The sequence below is a fragment of the Eptesicus fuscus genome, chromosome 10 (genome assembly GCF_027574615.1).
Source record: "Eptesicus fuscus isolate TK198812 chromosome 10, DD_ASM_mEF_20220401, whole genome shotgun sequence".
Lineage (NCBI taxonomy): Eukaryota > Metazoa > Chordata > Mammalia > Chiroptera > Vespertilionidae > Eptesicus > Eptesicus fuscus.
This window is the reverse complement of record NC_072482.1, coordinates 32,968,279-32,989,992: the sequence shown is the minus strand read 5'-3', so window position 1 is coordinate 32,989,992 and position 21,714 is coordinate 32,968,279.

The window sequence follows — 21,714 nt, the reverse complement described above, 5'->3', positions numbered from 1 at the left end:
GGAGGAAGCCAAGCTTCTGAAGCCCTGGCCTGCCTTGGCCTTTGCTCCAGGCTACAAAGTTTCAATTATAGAAGATAAATAAATCCCAATAAAAATGACTGCTGCCACGGAGAAAGCAGGAGGCTTGGCTCCACTCTAGGCTACAAAGTTTCAATTGCAGAAGATAAATAAATCCCAGGGCCTCGGCGTGGCCGGCCTGGCCCCTCGCCCAGGCTTCCCCACACCCCAAGGGAATCCCCACCCTAATCCAGGACACCCTTCAGGGCAAACCAGCCAGCCCCCACCCGTGAACCAGGCCTCTATCCTATCTAATAAAAGAGTAATATGCAGATTGACCATCACTCCAACACACAAGATATCTGCCCCCATGTGGTCAAAGATCCTGCCCCCATGTGGACACAAGATGGCCAGCAGGGGAGGGCAGTTGGGAGGGACCAGGCCTGCAAGGGAGGGCAGTTGGGGGTGATCAAGCCTGCAGGGCAGGGCAGTTAGGGGTGACCAGGCCGGCAGAGGAGGGAAGTTGGGAGTGACCAGGCCTACAGGGAAAGGCAGTTGGGGGGGACCCAGGCCTGCAGGGGAGGGCAGTTAGGGGTGACCAGGCCAGCAGGGGAGGGCAGTTAGGGGTGACCAGGCCGTCAGAGGAGGGAAGTTAGGGGTGACCAGGCCAGCAGGGGAGGGCAGTTAGGGGTGACCAGGCCTGCAGGGGACGGCAGTTAGGGGCAAACAGGCTGGCAGGGGAGCAGTTAGGCATCAATCAGGCTGGCAGGGGAGTTGTTAGGAGATGATCAGGCTGGCAGGCAGAAGCGGTTAGGGGCAGTCAGGAAGTCAGGCAGGCGAGCAGTTGGGAGCCAGCGGTCCTGGATTATGAGAGGGATGTCCGACTGCCCGTCGGGCCTAAACAGGCAGTCGGACATCCCTTGAGGGGTCACAGATTGGAGAGGGTGCAGGCTGGGCTGAGGGACACCTTGGGTCCCTTGAGAGGTCCCAGATTGGAGAGGGTGCAGGCTGGGATGAGGGACACCTCCCCCCCTCCATGCACGAATTTCGTGCACTGGGCCTCTAGTCCTATATAATAAAAGCCTAATATGCTAAATGTTTGGCCACCTGAATGGCCATTGAACCAATCAAAGCATAATATGCTAATGATATGCTAAGGCTGCTCAACCGCTGCTATGACGTGCACTGATCACCAGGGGCAGATGCTCCGACCGGTAGGTTAGCTTGCTGCTGGGTTCCAGCCAATTGTGACTGAGGAAGACGGGCTGGACATGCCCTAGGGCCCTCCCACAGTCCCTCCCCAGCTGGCCAACTTCCCATGTCCCTCCCCAGCCCCGATCGTGCACCAGTGGGGTCCCTTGGCCTGGCCTGCACCCTCTCACTATCCAGAACCCCTTGGGGGATGTTGGAGAGCTGGTTTTGGCCCTATCTCGCAGACCAAGCCAAGGGACCCCGCTGGTGCACGAATTCATGCACCGGGCCTTTAGTCAAGTTTATAATGCTCCTCAGGATGTTAAAGAACTTCCAACCAGTCCCAAACTATCTCTTATTTTTATCTTGTGTTTCTATAAACATTTTTCTAAAGGCCATATAAAACTCAGATTTTAATTTGTATCCTGGTAAACTTCCCTCATTTGCAGTTGGTTTCACATTTCTACTCCCATATGTTTTCTCTGACGTTATAGGTCTAAAAGGTTTGCCAGAACATAAATGTCAGAAAGATTGGCCACAGCAAATTAAACAGCATACATTGCAGAAGGCATCCAGTATCACATGGTAAATATATAAATATATACACACATATACCATATATGTTGAGAGGGTTTGTAATGAGGGTGTGCTCCAGGATCATTGGCTGACAATACAGCTGTCCTCAGAGCATAGGGTAAATACATCAGACAAATTGCATCATACTTCATTGGCCCTTTATCATTTTCCAAGTATCCATCTGACCTTTCTATTACCAATTAGATTCTATTGGAGACTACAGCTATGTCAGAAGATGAGCTTTCACCTGGAAGTTGCAGTCTACCTGAGAGAAGGCAAGAAGGTCCTCTCACCCAAAACCGCTGCCACACAGGCTGGTCTTTCAGCTTGAGATGTTCTGAGCTCCAATCAGAATGTGCTGAACTTTGAGAAGAAAGGTCAAAGCAGTCACCCACCAAATAGAGCATGCCTTCCCTTGGAGAAGAGTTGGTGAGGAGGAGGAAAAGCAACTGAAAGCTATTCTTCCCAGGGCTTCAGAAAAGGCAAGCGTGCTTTATTGATGGGGCCCAGGAAAAATTGAGTTGTGTAGTTTCGTTAAGTGCGAGCTCAGTAGTATCTTTTGGCAGCCCCTCTTGCTTCTGCTCCACACTACGAAGCCGTTTTCCCTTTTCCGTATATGCTTTTATGGCTTCTTCTGCTGATTAATTCTGGCTCAAATGACTGTGCTATATGTTTGAGGCTCATCCAATATTAATCTTAGTTACATGAACCATATTGTCCCTAGTTTTAATGTTTGCTTAAGTTGCTTTTCTCTGGATGAAAAGAGAAGGGATACTTAAACAATACAGAGAGAACATAGATTTTCTTCTTTTCTCTCTTGATTCCTGAATTGCCTAATACAGTATTTTCAAGTGGCTTATGGAAAGGATTAAAAGTGAAGGGTAAAAAGACAAGTAGAAGCTGTTTCTGTTGTCAGCCTCTGAAGTTCTATGAACAGACTGAAAGTTCAATTGAGGTCTGTGAAAATATTAGCAGCTGCCAAAGGCCAGCTGCCAGGATTTGTGTCTTTGTGCAAGAACTGATCATCTACCAACAGCTAGAAAATTTACAAAACCTTGGTAGTGATGGAACAGTCCCATACAAAAAAGAGTGAGAAACATTTCTGAAATGCTTATATATATGAACTTGTAAAAAAATATTCTCTACAGATTCCAGGCCTCTATGCATGTAGATAACTGGAATATTAAGGCATAGAGATGACATTTACTTACTTATTTTAATGATGCAATTAGTAATAGTGGTTGAAATGAATTTGACCTAATTTAAAATCTTTTATTAAAGGGAAATAATATACACAATTATTAGTTAAAATTTAAGTTTTCAATAAGCAAATATTTACTAGTAAACTTTTAAGATGATTCTATTTTTAATTTATTCAAAATGTTAACCACATGACATCTTAATAAGATGGAGTTTTTTCTCAGTAGCAAATTTAATTAATTACATTAACAAAATCATGATTGGCCTTTCTTAATTTATTCTTCTGAATATTTAAATGAGAAATATATGTTTGATTCATCTTTTAAAAAAGATATTAGTCAACATATTAAAAAAATAGGCTTTATAAAATGAATTGAATCTAATGCCAAAAGTTAAAATATTCTTTATAAAATGAAATTTGCATTTGTAAGGTAAAACAGAAGTGACAAAAATAGGTTTAAGGCAAATATTTGAGATTTTATTTACTAATCAAATTATAAAACATGTAAATGAATAGAAATGCTTAGTCAATGATAATTTCCTTTTTATAAATACAATCCATAGTTTTAATTTAGCTTTATCAGAAATTAGTTTATTGCTTTTATATCTATATGGACAACCTTTCTACTAAGTAATATCTTAATAGATATTTTACTGTAATGCCAGGAAAGAAACAGTAGAGGGCACTTTAGTTCTCTAACAAAATAAAACCATCCTAAGACCTTTTGTAAATCAGTAAAACAGACAATGAGAAGATTTGATCTGGTAAAGGTTAAATAAGAATGTGAAGCAAGCGCCTCTGCTTCCCAGTACCTAATAAAAGATATCTCAGGTAGATGGCAGTTTTATTCTTTAGTCATTCCATTAATCAACTGGATAACATGAAAAACAAAAGAGTTCTCACATCTGCAAATTTGTAAATCTATCATTTCAAGAGTATTTCAGTTTTTGAACTCTCACATTTATTTGGAAATTGATCTATTGAATTTACTTTATTTAAATGAGTAAGTTCTCATTATCCAATTTTTTAAAGAGGTAGACTGAGTCTCCTAAATATATAAGAAATAGCATTACATAACAGTGCATATTTCTGTATCTTGGTTTGATACCTACTAACAATTAGCTTTTGACTTTAGTCATGTTGCTTAATCACAGTTTTCTCCAACATTATCTTTATCATCATCGTCATCAGCATTTCAAGGACAGGTGCCTGCTTTTCAAGTAACTTCCCCTCTATTCTAGTTGGAAAAAAATAAGAATAATGTATGAAACCGCAAACAATAGAGAAGACAATGCACAATTAAGTCTAAATTGTGTCATTCAGTGTGCACGGGTTCTCAGCAAATCATTATAATTCTCTGGGCCTCAGCTTTACATTTGATGATGGGGTTCCATTCTTGGTTATCTGACTAAAATGCTGTCATCCATTCTTTTTTCTTTTTCTGTATATAGTTCTGTTAGATTTGGTTATTTAGTGTCCAAGCTCTCAAGGTATTTACCATGGTTCTTTTGGAGTGCAAAGACCCATTTGAAGATTTGACGGATGATGTTAAAATCCCCCTGAAAAGTGCTCTAATTTATAGCTTACTCAAAATGAGTAAGATTCATTTCAAAGACCTTCAGAAACCAATCCACAGGCTCTCTAGTGAACTACAGACACTGTCAGAATCTCTGATAGATGCATAAGTTATAGAGCTCCCACATAATTTGGGAATTATTCCTGGAAATTGTTTGTGTTGTTGTTGGGTTAAGATGGATAGTGAGGAGAGGGAAGTTTGCCATACCAACCAATTTTGGACTTTTTCCCTTAAGCAACAGGAAGTAAACTAAAGTGTTTAAACATAGAAGTGAAAGCTATGCATTTTAAACAGAAAAATCAGGAAATATTAAAAAAGCAGGAGAAAAAGACAGGAAGCAGGGAGATCATCAGTCAGTCTGTCTGCACAATAAACTGGATGAGGCATAGTGAGAACCTGTTTTAAAACCTTTCCCACATTAAGGATGTTTCCTTGTCTAACATAGGCCTTCTTTGATTCTGTGAAATAATGAGTCGGGAATTTTCAAACACCAAGGGACATTCTGAAACTAGACAAGGGTGTTCTGAAGTTCCATTGGTTTTCTACTCAGGGCAGCAGTGGATACTAGCAGCCATGCTTGTGCGTTCTTCTGCCTCGGTGTAGCACGTCAGCAGCCCAAGCAGTCTCAGACCCCACAAGTAGGGTGGCGGACTCCGGTTCAGGCTGACCTGGAGGGCTCTGCTCAACATGCACATCCAGTTTCAGGAACAGGTGCTCTGTCCCTTTTCATTACATCCCTCAGGGCAGGAATGAGTGGCAGAAATGATGGGCCACTCATGATGTTATTTGAGGCTGGACAATGAGGAAATACCTCTCCATTCTCTAATAGCCAAAAACAACTAGCAAGCAAAATTTCTAGATAGAGACATTTGTCAAAAAACTAGTGAAAATTTAATGATGGATGGATGGATGGATAGATGATAGATAGATAGATAGATAGATAGATAGATAGATAGATAGATAGATTTGCTCATAGATCTTGCTATTGGCACAAATCGCCAACTCCCATTTGTTTCCTATAAGAAGGGGGAGAGAATATTAATTAAATGGTGATGATTGGGTACAGAGACATCTCATTCTTATAAAGGAAAATTTGGCCTAGGGCCCCCAAGAATAGGACCAGGAATAATGTACCAATGGAATTAGAGAAAATAATTAGATTTAAGCCTTAGTTTGTTGATTCTGCTCAAAACTTGTTTTTTAGTTAGATGTAGAAAATGAAACCAATAGTTCCAAACTATCTATAGAACAAAACCCACCTTCCAGGCTCGTGCCCTGCTACTGCTCACCTCAGTCCATGTTTAATGACACCCAACTACTAAACACACCTCACACCTGATGTCTCTGTAAGTCTGTGCACATTGTCACCTTGGCCCAGAATATCCTTCCCCATGAGTCTCCATTTGGTGAAATCCTGTCCACCCCCAAATCCCAACCCCAAAGCCACATTTTCTTCTTAAGCTCTTTTTAACTCTCTCTGCCCACTTCGTGTAAATATATATAAAATCACTCCTCTCTCTGGGCCACTTGGAATTGTGTTCACATGGGTAATGCTGACCAGAATATCATTTACACCCTCCTTTCCCACTGCAGTGTGAGCTCCTCGAAGGAGTGTTGTCTAGTTCCTTTTCTCTCCCAAGCTTCTAGCACAACGTGGGCATATAATAAGAAATACATACGTATTTCTTAAAGAAAGGGAGGGAGAAATTTCAGTAAAAAAATTATCAATATAATCCAGACAGAAAGTATCATATAAGCCCAAATATGAGAAGTGGCATTGGTAATGGAAATTCAAAATTATGAAAATAGGATAGATTAGATGATTAAACAAAGGTAGTGAAAGGGAAGAAAGACTTGAAGATGATTCCAACCAAATTTTATGGCCCAAGAGACTGAGAACATGGACAGAGGATAATGAAAACATAACAAGAATAGGATGAAGGGAAGGGTAGGATGTGGAAGTGGAAACTATGGAGTGGATGATACTGAAGAGAGGAGGACCAATGACTAAATTTGGGGGTTTTCCTCTATTTAAGAAACAAGAAAAATAAGAGAAGGCAGTGACAGAATCTGTTGAGAGGCCAGATGAACCAATCCAGGAAAGCACAGTGTCTGAGGAGCCAAGAAAGGAGAATAACTCAAAGGGAACGGGAGCCAAGGGCACAGAATGTTGAGGATGAGGCACAGGACTGCTGAAGCCACTGTCATAATGACCAGAAAAGTGGCAGCAGTATGTCGATGGAGCCAATGGGGCGAGGGCGTGAGGAAGGGAGTGTGACCTGCTCTTTTTAAAATGTTAGTCATAACAGGGATGACGGGTGCTTCCCACACATTCTGTAAATTTTTTTCTGCGTGTGACCTACATTGTCTTTTAATTGAATGTTGGCTTAATCAGGTTCATTAAAGCTTCAACTGCCCACGGCTACAAGGATAATTTTTGCTTTTATAATTTAAGAAGTTAAAAATAGAATTTGTGTATAGGCCTGGAGTTGAGGTGGCACAGTAATTTGATTATTCATTTACAATGTTTTAAAGTATATCATTTATTTCTAAGTATGAACCAATGGATTTTTTTTCTAAAAAGATGAACCCAGAAGACCTGAAAGAGTCCCTTCCATGAAAAGAAAGAGAGAGAGAGAGAGAGAGAGAGAGAGAGAGAGAGAGAGAGAGAGAGAGAGAGAGAGAAAGAAAGAAAGAAAGAAAGAAAGAAAGAAAGAAAGAAAGAAAGAAAGAAAGAAAGAAAGAAAGAAAGAAAGAAAGAAGAAGGCTCTATTAAAAAAAGGCTCTATTAAATCCAGCTGGGATTGTGTATGCTCAACTACCTCAGAGCTGGGTCCTGAAAGGGGGCCAGGGTTTAATTTTGAGTCCAATCCACTTGAAGTCATTATTTCTCACTTGGCTTTCTCCTCCTGTCACTCGGATTGCAGGCTGTATTGTTTAATGTAGCAAAGGGAGAATGGAAAGGTCTGCCTTCCTCGCAGTTGAGTACTTTTTATTGTCCCATCCCCTATTTATTATTGAGGAGATCTGTGGGGTTTAAATCATAATCAGTGAGACTTGGGCTGTCTTTATCCAGTGCCATGCACAGCTCAGTAGGTTGACTTTACTGAATTCAGAATTGAAGACCTGGGTGTTTTAATTTGGTGTTAGTCAATTATAATTTAAATATATTTTCTGAACAGGTTTAAGAAATATAACTCTAGTTAAAAGGGAGGCTTTTCAGAGATCAAAGATATTAACTAAATAATACATTCAAGGTCATCTCACTCTTTTAGTGATTTCTTGGAAATTACCCTTGATGAATTTCTACAGAGGAAGTGGCTCCTTCCCAGGGGAAGAAATAAGAAGCCAAGTTGAAAGAACCTAAAAGGGGCTGTGAAAACAGAGAGGAGGGGCTGCTTCTGGTAACAGCAGAGGAGGCATTTCCTGCTGGAAACCAGTTTTAAGAAAAGCTCTATTTTCTATGTGATATATTTAATTAGGTATAATTTGTTTATGTATTTTGTTTATTGCTATGTAAGTGTTAGTGTCTTTCCACTAGAATGTAAGTGACAAAGGGGTCAGCATTTTTTGCTCAGTGATATGTCCTAAGCACCTAAGTGATATGTCCTGCACACACTACCTGTCCCATGACCATGTGTTGCATGAGTGAATCAATTATGTAAGAACCCCTCAGTCCTGTGAGCATTTCACTTTGCTCCTCACAGGACCCCAATCCTAAGCATCTCTAGCCAGGGGTATTGACAAGTAGGTAGTAGCAGGACAGCAGACTGGAAGGTGAGTTGGGCCAGATCATGAAGTGTCTCCAAGGAGGTGTGTGGATTTTGTTCTATGGACAGTTTGGAATTATTGGTTTCACTTCCTACATCTAATTAAAAACAAGCTTTGAACAGAATCAACAAACTAATGCTTAAGTCTAATTATTTTCTCTGATTCCTATTATCTCTTTCCCTCCCAGCTTTCCCCACCCTCTCCCTGCCTCTGTTGCTCTCAGAAACCTCCCTTTCCTTCAACCTGGTGCACTTCAAATACATCTCACTCCCCTGGAGAACACAGTCCAGGGAGGGTCGTCCATCTTCTGCTCCGCTGGTTAAGGGGGAAATCCTCCACGTGTCTTTTGTAGAAGTGAGGAAAGGGGACCTGTAGCCCACTGGTGCTAGTTGATAGGGGAAGGGACCTAAAAAAAATAAAAACTAGTCACCAATTTTAGGACTACAAGCTGAGAAAGACCTTGGATATTAGCATGGCTTCTGTAGGATTCTGGTGAGCTTTCTGGGCTCTACACTTAAACAGCATGCTGCTGTTTTGATGATGTTGTTGTTTATTGCCCCAGGACAAAAGGTAAAGGTTATGGTAAAAAGCCAATAGATTGGACCTCTGTGGATAATGTTCCCTCTACCCCATTCCCTACTGAACAATTAAATTGATTGCAGTATTGTTGGTATATGATATTATATTAGTTTCAGGCATAAAACATTGCTTGAGCCGAAACCAGTTTGGCTCAGTGGATAGAGCGTCGGCCTGCGGACTGAAGGGTCCCAGGTTCGATTCGGTCAAGGGCATGTACCTTGGTTGCGGGCACATCCCCAGTGGGGGGTGTGCAAGAGGCAGCTGATCGATGTTTCTCTCTCATCGATGTTTCTAACTCTCTATCCCTCTCTCTTCCTCTCTGTAAAAAATCAATAAAATATATTTAAAAAAAAAACATTGCTTGAATAAAACTAAACTAAACTAAACAAAAAAACAAACATGGCTACAGTATTGTATGAAGACGAGAAACTCTGTCACAAATTTCCATATCCTATTACCTGTCCCTGTGTGATGCTTTGGCTGAGGGTAGCAGTTATCAAAATGGAAGAAAATAGGAGAAAAAAGAACTTACACTTCTGCACATATGAGGACCTCTTATGCCTTTGTGGGGCCATGGAGACCGCTGGTTAGGACCCCTTTCCAGAAAGGCTGCCTGGGAAGCCTGTTTGGCTGACAGCCTCCAGCAGCTGCACCTTGAATCTGCCACAGCACTCATGCCTGGGCCGAGCTTCCTATGGGTTGATTTTTTGTTAATTTTTTTTAATCTCAGTAGTAGATGCTTCAACACTCAGCCCAGTCAGTGCTGAAAGGTTATCTGTTGGCAGATCTGGAAAAGCACCTCCTGCAGCTGTTCTCAAGGAGAAGGTTTATGTCAGCACCACTTACACCAACTCTGCTCAGAACATTGGTGTCAGCAGCATAAATGCTGGCATGTCAGCATCTCTGTGTCATACCCCACCTCCGAAAATGTGTATAGTTTAATTAGACCAAAAATAGGACGTGGTTTGTTGATAGCTGGACCTGGAAGTAATGGCTTCCTAAGGGGACATTCCTGCCCACCCTGGAGAATAATATATGTGTCAATGAAAAGCCAAACCTCCTGGCCTGTTCCCTGAAGCAAACTATTCTCAGAAAGTGCTAACGCTACCCCTGAATCAAGAGGAGTATTTATGCTGAGTTGGGGTGAATAATTTGTTTAGACACCCCCAGCTGGTTGTGCTCTGCTACTACCAACTTCCACCAGGCACTCTGAATTCTTCCCTGTGCGGGATTATGTTGTTTCAATGCTCAAGTTAAATATGATAAAGAGGCTTCTGCTGAGAGAACCAGAACCAACAGATCTACAGAACAGCCCTGCAGCCCACCGTTAGTGAGTCTTTTGGAGGGGAGAGCAAGTTCCCCTGAAGAGAGAGGAGATCCGTGAGCAGCCAAGCCTCAGGACAGATACAGAACGCTCCCTCTGCCCTGAAATGTTCTTTGGCCCTTACTTTGGTACGAAAAGTTGTGCTAGTTTCTGTTTCCAGTAGTACTGAATGGTAATTTTAGAAAGCAGTTTGTGTTCATTCTTAGGAAACTAGAAGAGAGAGATGACTGTCTTTTCTGTCACCCAGGGGAGAATTGAATCCCCTAAGTTTTAGAAAATATTTAATCATTTGAAACCCATTCTATGAAGAGTCAGGTAGTGGGAATAAATGTCAGAGGAGAGTTTAAACACATCTGCTCAGATTTCTGACGCAGAAACCAGAGATTCCTCTATGATGATAACAACCAGATACCATATTCTGACAAAACAGAGTTGTTATCGAAAGCTAAGTTCCTTCCTGACCACTAGCTGAGTTCCTCACTTATATTTCTTCCTCTACTAGAACCTTCTTTTTATAAAAGGAGCACTCACTACATTCTGACCTCAAACATCTGTTTTGAAACACACACATACACACTGAGAGCACTGTTCTTCAATGTAGAAGTTTAGTGGGCTGGTCAGCAGATGTGAGGCTCTTATCACAGTGATAGACCACATGAGGGCTCTTCTTGGGGTTTTATCTATTTACTATGAAATATTTACATCAGGACCCTGACAGAGACCCAAAAAGGATTATAAATTCTCAGCTTGGGGCTGCCAGTGTCGTCAATCAAAAGAATGCTCCCCAAAATGCCCATGGGCATAAAATCCCACTGGCTCTAAATTTTTTTAAAAAGAATAAAAATCTTTTCTTCCAGTCTGACCAATGTCTATTGCACACTTTAAAAATGTACTTCAATAGATATAATTCTAGAAAAGCCAGAGTTATGGACATGAGGATCAGAGTAAAATATATTAGGTGTCATATGTGACTTTGTTAACACAGAGTAATAATTTTTACTTGCACTGCATCTTTTTGAAGGATCACAAATTGCTTTACTGCTGTCACTACAGAGCCCACTATTCAATCTTTCTGAGGAATTATAAAGGACACAAAAAAACCTCTGAAGATGAAAGAAGTGAAATGCTTTCCTTATCTAATAAAAACGAAAAAGAAGTGCCACAGGAAATTACAGACTGCTGGACATATATGACTACAGAGTACTCATGATCAAACAAGCCATTATAATACTGCATAAGATATGTAGTAGTGAATATAAGTTTTTTTAAAGCAACATATCAACTAGGATTCTATAGGTGTTGTTTTTAAAAGAATGACATGAACAAAGCCATTTTAATGGCAACATGTTTCTGAGTCCATTGCATTAAACAAGCTACATGACATAGTGCCATAGATGGGGAGAAAGAATGCATGGATCTAGCTTTGTCTCTTCTATGGACTCCTCATGAAACTGAGTAAATCACTCATCTTTTTATTTCTTGGATTCTCCTCCCATAAAACCAAACAATACTTCCTACTTGTCAATATCTCCTGACTAGAGAGCTTGAGCCACTTAGGACTAGGGTCCAAAATTCCAATGATATTTGTATCTTTCATCAATGCCACCTGGCGTGGCTGCCTGGCTCAAAATATCACCACCCACTGGAATTAGTCCCTTTGATGCAGAAAATTTGGGACAGAAAATGGTCATATCCTATTCCGTTTGCCTAGAGCTGAATAGTACAGACATGGACACTTCATTCAAACGGAGCTGATCAAATTTTCTCTCAGGACACCAAATGGAGAGACAGAAAGGCACACAAAGATTTGCAATTATCTATCTAGAGCATCATAAGACATTTTTAAAATGAAATAATAGAATAGAATAATTCATTGGGCATCACTCTCAGCCCCTCCCCACACACATTGGAGTGGTTTCCTCAGAATGCTGTGGACTAGCCAGGGCCTGCTGTGCTGCAGAGAGACTGCCCCCCCCCCCCCAACCTCTTTTCCATTTCTCCCCTTTGGGATTCTTTCTTCTATAGTCCTACACCCCCAACCTAGGGTCAACCAGATGCTCCTGAAGAGTTCTGAGACTTATGGAGTCATCCCAGAGCCCCAGGGCTGGACCCTGGTTCCTGTGGGTGGCCTGGTGTAGGAGGTACTCTGCTGGCTAACACAGCATCTCCTTTGTGGAATTATATGAGATTGGACTGCCAGGATGGTGCTGACACACTGGTCTTGGAGCCCTACATATCCCATTGGTCCCTGTCAGAGAGCATTGTTAGTGGTAAGAATAAAATTTGCTTTATGAGACTTTTGTTTCATATGTATATTTACATAATTTGCATAGATAGTGTATAAATATTATTTACATAATCTTAACACATGTTTTTATAAATATAGTTTATATTATAAATGTATATTAATATGTAATAAATTTCTTATTGTGGCTCAGTAAAAAATAATGCCCTTGCTAAACTACCTAAAAATAGATTGATATATGTAAAACTACTGTTAGTAAATGGCAGTAGCAACACATAATACAAGGTAAAGTTTACCTCAATCAAAACAACTTAGAAAAGGTAGAAACAAAAGTATAAATAAACAGGGTGTTTATCATTTCATTCACACCATTCTATGACATTCCATGATCCATTCATGAGCCTAATAAACAGAATAGACATGTTCTCCCTTTTTTAACTGAGTAGAGCTAAAAACTCTAGGCTCAAAACAGAGAAGTTGTAAATGGAAACATATCCCTTAAATTTCAGCTCACAACCACATCTCTTACACAAAGCCAGACATTATCACCTCAGGGCCCATTTGGAGATCAAAATCTCATCATGAATGCAAAGATCTCAAAGTCTGACCTTCACATTTTGTTTCCTCTGCCCCAGTTACCATCTTGCACTGCCTTTCTAAATTCGGTCATGTTATTGATCAATAACTGAAATATAAAATGCTGTAATTTAATCACTTTAATTAGATCTTTTAATTCCACGTGGAAAATTAAATTAATTGAGATAAATAAGTAAAAACAGAATTTCAAACAATTTTACATTTGTATAACTCTTAGAAATGTCAAGTACATCTTAAAATCTTCCTTAATCCAGCCAAACGTGTTGGAAGTTAACATGTTAGCCCTGTCAGTGCCTGGTCAAGCCTGAAAGAATCAAACTCTGACTCAGGGCTAAAAGGAAAGTTTTAACGCATGAAAAGCTGTCAACTACCTCATGGTTTCTTCCAGTTTATGGGTGCTCATTATAGCAGTATTCGTCCCTCTGAAAAGTCCATCCATGACTTACTGTCAGATATACTTCCTTCAATTAAAGGTTATTTTCCCCGATAATGTTTCCAAAAGCATACTCCTTTTTTCTTTAAAAGTGTGGAGTCATTAACAAGCATGAGAAAATAGACTTGCTCATCACATTCTTTGACAGATAGCATCACTCTGCTACTATTTTTTTTTCTTTGAGTCACCACAACCTTTTCATGTTCATGCTGTCTGTGCATGTTTATGACATCCATCATCACGAGCCCTGCCTGCGAGGGTAAAGGTATGGTGCCCTAGGGAGAGACATTGCCGGCCAAATCCTGTGTAGATTATGTCAGAGTAAATGATGATGGGTCAAACTTGTAGAAGAACAGCAGAAACTCTGAGATTCTAGGGTGCTTTATCCAGATCAGAATTTTGTGCAGAGCTCTGATGTTGAGTATTTTCTTGAACATTTTCATATTCAACCTGAGCCAAAATTTTATCTTTAAGGCCAGATCATTCCATGTTCTCAGTTATGCAATTTAAGGTATTATTCAGTATTTTGTTATCCAGAGTCATAGGTACACAATAATGGGTATTTAATTCTAAACCCATTCAATATTTTTAGGAGTGGATCACAGTCTTATAAGAAAAATGATGTAAAGAATGGGAAAGTGCACGAATTGGCTTCTGACTACCAAAAGCTCTTTTTCAGAGGGGGGATCTGTTAGGTTATCTGTTACTTTTTTATATATATAATAAATATATTTTTATTGATTACAGAGAGGGAGAGAGAGAGAGAGGAACATCAATGATGAGAGAGAATCATTGATTGGCTGCCTTCTGCACACCCCCTACTAGGATTGAGCCCACAACCTGGGCATGTGCCCTTGACAGGAATCGAACCCAGGACCCTTCAGTCCCCAGGTTGACGCTCTATCCACTGAGCCAAACCAGCTTGGGCGGTTATCTGTTACTTTTATTCCAAATTCTTGAGCTTGGCTGCAAGGTCCTTCATGATTTGTTTCTTGTCTCCCAATATTGCTTAGTTAATGTAGTTCTTTAAAACATACCCTACACATCATCCATCCCCAACCACTGTCAGTTTGCAGTCATTTTAATATACCATACTCCAGGTGCATGTGAGCGAGGGGGTATGCATGAAGGAGAGCCAACTGGCTATGGTGCAACATGTTAATTACTTCAGAGTTAGGCTTTTGGCATTATCTCCAAATGACATTGTACATACAGTCACATGAATACACTGACAGGATATTCATCATTCAACTGTGTATCATACAGTTTTAAACATGCCCATTGCTGGCCCCTATGGCCTAGATCAGTGGTCGGCAAACCGCAGCTCGCGAGCCACATGCGGCTCTTTGGCCTCTTAAGTGTGGCTCGGGGTTAGAACCACTTCTTCAAAATAGACTCGCCCAGGCCGAAAACCGACTTCTGCACATGGGCCACGAAGTTTCAATCGCACTGTACGTGCGCGCCCACACGTGGTATTTTGTGGAAGAGCCACACTCAAGGGGCCAAAGAGCCGCATGTGGCTCGCGAGCCGCAGTTTGCCGACCACTGGCCTAGATGGCATACTGTGATTCCTTGTAAATATTTCGTGTGTGTGTTAGTAGTTTTAATTTATTAAATGTAAGCAACTAAAATATATCACAATTTTTATTAAAATGTTTGGGCATTTCTTCCGTTTTTAATAATCTAGGACCCTCAGTCATTGGAAGTGACACAAGCTCTGTTTTGTTCTTTCACAAATTCCTGCATTGATATTTGCCTTGTGCTTTCTCCCCTTTGCTCTTCTTAAAGAAGCAACTCCAACTGACCTCCTACCCTTGGGCAAAACGAGTAACTCCCTTCTCTTTGCCCTCCTAGTATCAATCTTTATTATGACCCTCACATTCTACCTTACCTGATTTTATACGTGCATGTCTGTCCCTCCATGCACTGTGAGGACTCGGTGGCAGAGATGTTACCTTCACTAAGCTCATCACCACAACAACATATGTCCTTCAGTCCCTTCCTCAGGACAGCTGGCACCCAGGATACACAAAGTGCTGTGGCTCCTTGCCGTCTCGCAGAACATGTGCATACTTCAGTGGCCCCTTTGGAGTGGTATACTCATCAAGAGTCAGCTCATTTATTCCCACACCTTTATGCCAGCTTTACTAGTTATTGTAAGTATGTAATTTCATTACATATTAAACAACCATAAAATGAGTACGTCATAAATGAAAGTTTTAATTTTGTAAAATGTATCCGGAAATCTTTGGGAAAAGTAAAGGCGCGTGCACACACACACACACACACACACACACACCCACAGAGCTGTCAAGAACATCATGAGAAATACCACTATAAACATTTGAGGGAGAAATATTAAACATCTAGAAGGATTCTATAGTACCTTTAAATCTTTGGTCCATTTTAAAGAAATCACAGTTGAAAAGTACAATGCATGAAGGTCTGGGTTGTTTGTTTATTTTTTCAGAACAAGATACAGCTCCAACTATTCCCAAACTAAAAAAGAAAAAGTCTTGGCTTTACATCAAAAGATTGGCAAATTAATTTAAGTTAAAATAAAATGTTTAACAAATAACCTTTTAAAGCTTTCTCTTCTTTAAAACTCTTGTATGAACTAACAAATCCTTGATAAAAGATCTTCTATTGAACCTTGCCCTGCCCCTATCCTTTGCCAGTAACAGTGGGTAAAAAACGGAAGCCAGACTGAAACTAAGGAAGGTGGTCCCTCTCTGATGCTAAAATTGAAATGTGAACTGAAGTGCTGCCTGCAGACATGAGTCACCTTGTGGAAGATGCTGGACAAATCAGGAATGAGAGATGGAGAAATGTTGATTTGGGTCACTGAGTATTACTCCTAAGACCAGACAGCCGCCTTCCATTTTGGGGTTGGTCACACAACAGCATCTTTTGTTTTAGCTTAAATTCAGTTAAGTTGGGTTTATTTCATATGTAAACAAAAAGAGTCAGATAAAAAAATATAAAACACACCTCTATTTTATATATTGTCATTACTATGGAAGTTGTTGGTTGACAGCAAATATCAGTGGACATCTCCTCTGTGCCAGACTCTGAGGATATGAACAAACCAGACCAAAGGCCAGGCTTCATGGATCTTATAGATCAGTGCCCCGATGACTGGAATGGACTGCAAATATAAATTTTATATCTCTACTACACTAATATTAACATCATGATTGTATTCATTATGCATTAATGACTAATAAATCCAATGTAGACATTCAAGAAAGATTATTTTCAAGGAAGTATCCATAACCCTATAGATGAATGCAAGTCAGAATAACTACACATCCTAAATCATTTCCTTGTGCTACTGTCAAATTCAGGATTTGGTGTTGCAAGATCTACGGCTTAATAAATATGACGATTTTTTATGTTAGTATGATATCAATATACAAAGAGGCCTCATTGACTTGATTATTGCTATACAGTGGTGTTTGTAGATTTTTATACCTACAAGAGGCCGATGAGTAAGAATAATTAAGCGATTCATTCACAGCTGGACTATGAGTGCAGCCGATCCCAGCCATGTATTAAGATACAGAGTAGGTCATGATTGGTTGGAAGTGTCATAGTAGTTTGTTAACTACTAATAAAATAGTGATGTTTGGATAGCAGGAGAGAAAGGTGTCAGTCCAGTCCCTGCTAGTGAGCCAGGAATTGCACATGCCCTGCATACTCTCTGGTGAAGGAGTGTGCAAGTCAACGTTATGAATCAGGTGGTTCTTGACATTGGGGACATAACGGCTGAAAATCATGTGAGCTGGTGGGAAATCTAGGACTGGAACCTAGCATCCTGAGGTTTTCTAGAGGGTTTTGTTTTTAAATCCATTTAAAATAAAGGATAGACAGACTCTCAATCTTTAAACATCAAAAAAGGAGAAACTTTTAAGTGTGGTTATTAGCAGCCCAAGGGAAATAAACCTGTATCAAACGAGCTCAGTCTGTGATATCTGCAGTCCCCTTTCTTCTTCTGTTCCTCAAAGAGCAGTCACACTGATCTGGAGGGAATTTAATTTTTATCCTTTCTAGCTTAACTTTAGCTTGCTGGAGAGGAAGTTAAAACCTTGCCTAAACTTGGGCTTTGTAACATGGTATTAGAGCATGCCTTATTCATGTCTTATTCAAATACCTTGGATGAAACAAAACATCATTGACTTGGACTTGCTCCTGTAAACCTCAATTTTCAAAAGCTTTTAGTGTCAATTACCTCCCACAACAAAGCAGTCCATGAGCCCCTTGATAATGCTCAGAGTGTCATATCATCAATCGCAGGCCTGCGATTCACAGTAAAATCTAATTTCTTGTAGTTACTGCTGAGAGTTAGGCTGCCATAATCAATTGAATTCCTAAAGAAAATGAGCATCTCAGAAGCAAACCCGAACTTATTAAAAGGAGCTTCCAATCAAAATTTCCAGCAGCAATGGTGCTTCCTAACTCAGTTCATTCAATACACGCGACTCAGCAGTTTTAAGAATGTATTTTCCAGAATATAGTGAGATCTTTCCCCATTAGAGAAAAAAATTGAATAGAAAGCAATTCATACAATATTAATAACTTGCTCTACTTTACAGCTTAGTAATAAAGTTATTTATGCTGCCAGAGGCATTTCATGACATTACAGTAGAAAGATAGCGGTAGACAGGAAGCCCAGGCCTGTGCCATTTACAAACGCCAGAACTACAGCACCTCCCTGCAAGGCTGCGTGCAGGACCGGAGCCAAGGGGAATGACCCTGGGACAAAATGTGTATACAACACACAGAAGAAGTGATCAACCTGAGTCCCATCTTTTGGAACAAACGAATAGCAAACATTGTAATTTAGATCAACATAGCCTACACATAGATCATCTTGTTGCCGCACCACAAATTTATCTCTTTACCAGATCAAATAAGTTCTTTCAAGATTTAAATTACATCTCGCACCTAACTCCTTTTACATTAGCACAAGTTATGTTCTCATCGATGTACCTCCATACACAGAGGCATGCTTTTTATATTTTTATTATGCACCGTTTTATTTTATATTATTTATTTTGTATTATGTTTCCTACATTTGATTCTAAGCACCTCGAAAGCAATAATCACATCCAGTGCCTCTCTATCTCCCCATAGCACCTACCACAGTAGTAAATAAAAGAGCAATGCTAAAGAAATATTTGTAAATAAAGAAATACAGTGCCAGAGTTTTGTCTGATAGATGGTTATAATAGAATCATTTTCCATGATCAGATCTTGCATGTGCAAACAGAAGGAAGTGGTGGCATAAATAATTCAAAACAGCAGATAATTGGAAAGTCATTTATATTGTAACTTTGAAATGCATTAAGGCCAGCCACAAGTTTATAGCCCGTTTATAGACTAGCCAGGGAACGATGAGTGGTGTGCCGGGCTAAGAGAAAAGACGAATGGGCATGGGAAACATTTCTGATATTTTCTCTGCCCGACATTCATCCCCACTTTCTTATAGCTTCCTAATATCCAGCTAAGTAATTATCTCCCGCAGTGCTGTTGGGAAAGTGAGGCTAGGCATCACTGGAGGCTCCTTCAACTAACTTCCTTGTTATTGCCGGGCACAGCTAAGGGGCGGCACATCACTAGCTCTGGGTCAATCAGATCCTCTCTTCGAGGGCTTTGCATTTCAGGCCATGTTGTGCAAAGGCAGAAAAAACACACGAACATTGCAGGGCTGGCACATACATGGATGTCTGTCAGAGCCTGCTTCTGACACTTTCTAGGGAGACCTAGGTTCCCTAAATTCCAAACAGGTTTCTTGTGATCTACCCATAGTTTCTTTGAATTGACTTTTAATAGAACTTAATAGAATTAGTCTCTTTTATTTGCAAGGAACATACTCTAACAACTATGTTAGGCCAACACTTTCCTAAGAAATGAGGAAATGGAACACCAGAAGAGGGGCACAGTGTACTGTAAGGGTGGAGTTGGAAAGGATGCCATGCATTAGAATCGGGGTCAGCCCTAACCGGTTTGGCTCAGTGGATAGAGCATGGGCCTGCGGACTCGAAGGGTCCCAGGTTCGATTCTGGTCAAGGGCATGTACCTTGGTTGCGGGCACATACCCAGTAGGGAGTGTGCAGGAGGCAGCTGATTGATGTTTCTCTCTCATCGATGTTTCTAACTCTCTATCCCTCTCCTTCCTCTCTGTAAAAAAATCAATAAAATATATATTTAAAACAAATTAGTATAATCGGGGTCAGAGAAGGCACAGAAAGTGAGGGTAGGCTGCTTGTATGCACCAGTCAAAGAGAAGGAGGAGCAGAGGAGGCTGACTCACAGGGTAAGAAAAGGGATAGGAATCACAGAAAGAAGCAGTTATGCTTGGTACCCAATTATGAAACCTCTGGGTTGACGTGGCTCCCCATGGTGGTCCAATTCCCAACCCTATTTCCCAGGACAGTTTATATTTCTCTGGAATTTCATTACTTTTAGAAGGCCCCCTGTACTCTTTCAGAGCTTTCAAAATGAAAATACAGTGTTTAAGACGGGAGCTCTAGGATGGAATTTCCAATGTGAAAACCCCAGTTCCATCAATTGTTATTTAAATTTTATCTATAGATTAAGTCTCATAATAGCTACCTCAGAGCATATTGACAAGGTTTCAATAAGATAATCCAAGCCCCGTGCTTCTAATAGTTCCATTCTTCTCCCCATAAAATCCATTGCATACTATACCAAGTGATCTTTCATGGTATGAGTTGCATCCTGTTTAAAATCTCCAAAGGCACTTTGAGTAAAAATGGAGCTAAATACCAATGCTTACAATTTCTCATGTCCTTGCTCTTGCCTGCCTTTCCTTTCTCCTCCATTAATCCTCATCACCAGTCAAACTCTAGCACATACACTGGCCTTCTTTCTGTCCTTCAGACACCCCAAGTTTATTCCCGCCTCAGGATCTTCCTGCTTGCTCCTCCCTCTGCTGGAAGGCTCTTCCTCCAGATCTTTGCACGACTCTCCTTTTTGTATCATTCAGTCTTTTTAAATGCTGCCTTCTCAGACTTAGCCACCCTTTCCTTAGTAGACTCCACACCATCACTCTTTATTCCTTAATGCTGAGTTATTTTCTCAAATGACTTAATAGCTATCCATAACTCTGTTTGTTTTTTGCCTATTTACCTCATTAGCATATAAGATGAAAGCAGAGACACTGTCTAACTTGTTTACCACTCTTATGTCCAGTGCTGAATAAATGAATGAATGAATTACCACATGCAGTGCTTAGCATAGTTTCATTTTCTCCAGCATTTCCTGCATTTTCTTCAGGGATCAGGAATTTGTTATAATAGGAAAAAAAGAAGGTACTTTTCTTTAACCAGGAAATATTATTTCTTTTAAAAATTCATCTGTCATTCCCTAACCAGTTTGGCTCAGTGGACAGAGCGTCAGCCTGCGGACTGCAGGGTCCTGGGTTTGATTCCAGTCAAGGGCATGTACCTAGGCTGCAGGATCAATCCCTGGCCCTGGTCAGGGCGCATGCACATGTGGTAGGCAACCAACGGATGTCTCTCTCTCACATTAATCTCTCTCTCTCTCTCTCTCTCTCTCTCTCTCTCTCTCTCTCTCTCTCTCTCTCTCTCTGTCTCTTCCCCTCCCTTCCACTCTTTCTAAAAATCAATGGAAAAATATCCTCGGGTGAGGATTAACAACAAAAATTCATCTGTCCTAACACTAAGTCCTTGGAAATTTTATTGCCCTTTGATGGCATCTTTGGATATCAAAATGAGACCTAGTTTCTAAAATATCATAATGTGGGCAGGACCAAGTTAGGTGTGCCCAGAGTCTAGGCAGAGTAATGTGCAGACAGCATGGAAGGCCAGCTGGCGGGGACAGACAGCATTAGGGCAGGTGTCCAGACGGCTAAAGTCACAAAGACCATATGTCAGCAGACAAGGAGCTGGCTTCTGGGCTGAGAACTAAGAACAGTGGAAAGAGGCTCATGCTGACAATGCAAGTTAAGAGCTTTGTAAATGATGACAGTGCTCTTCAAACTTAAGATAAAGAAGGGCACCTGAGCCAGTAAGACAGGCTGGAGGCCAGTGCCTGGCGCAGCAAGCCTTCCTCTATGCAAGGTAAGCAAGTCAGTTGCTCTAAAAACAAGGTATGAAGTGATTGAGCCCTTTTTTCAAAAGATAGTGTTTTATGGTCTGAGGTCCCCACATTTAGATCATTGCTTTCTATTTTTTGA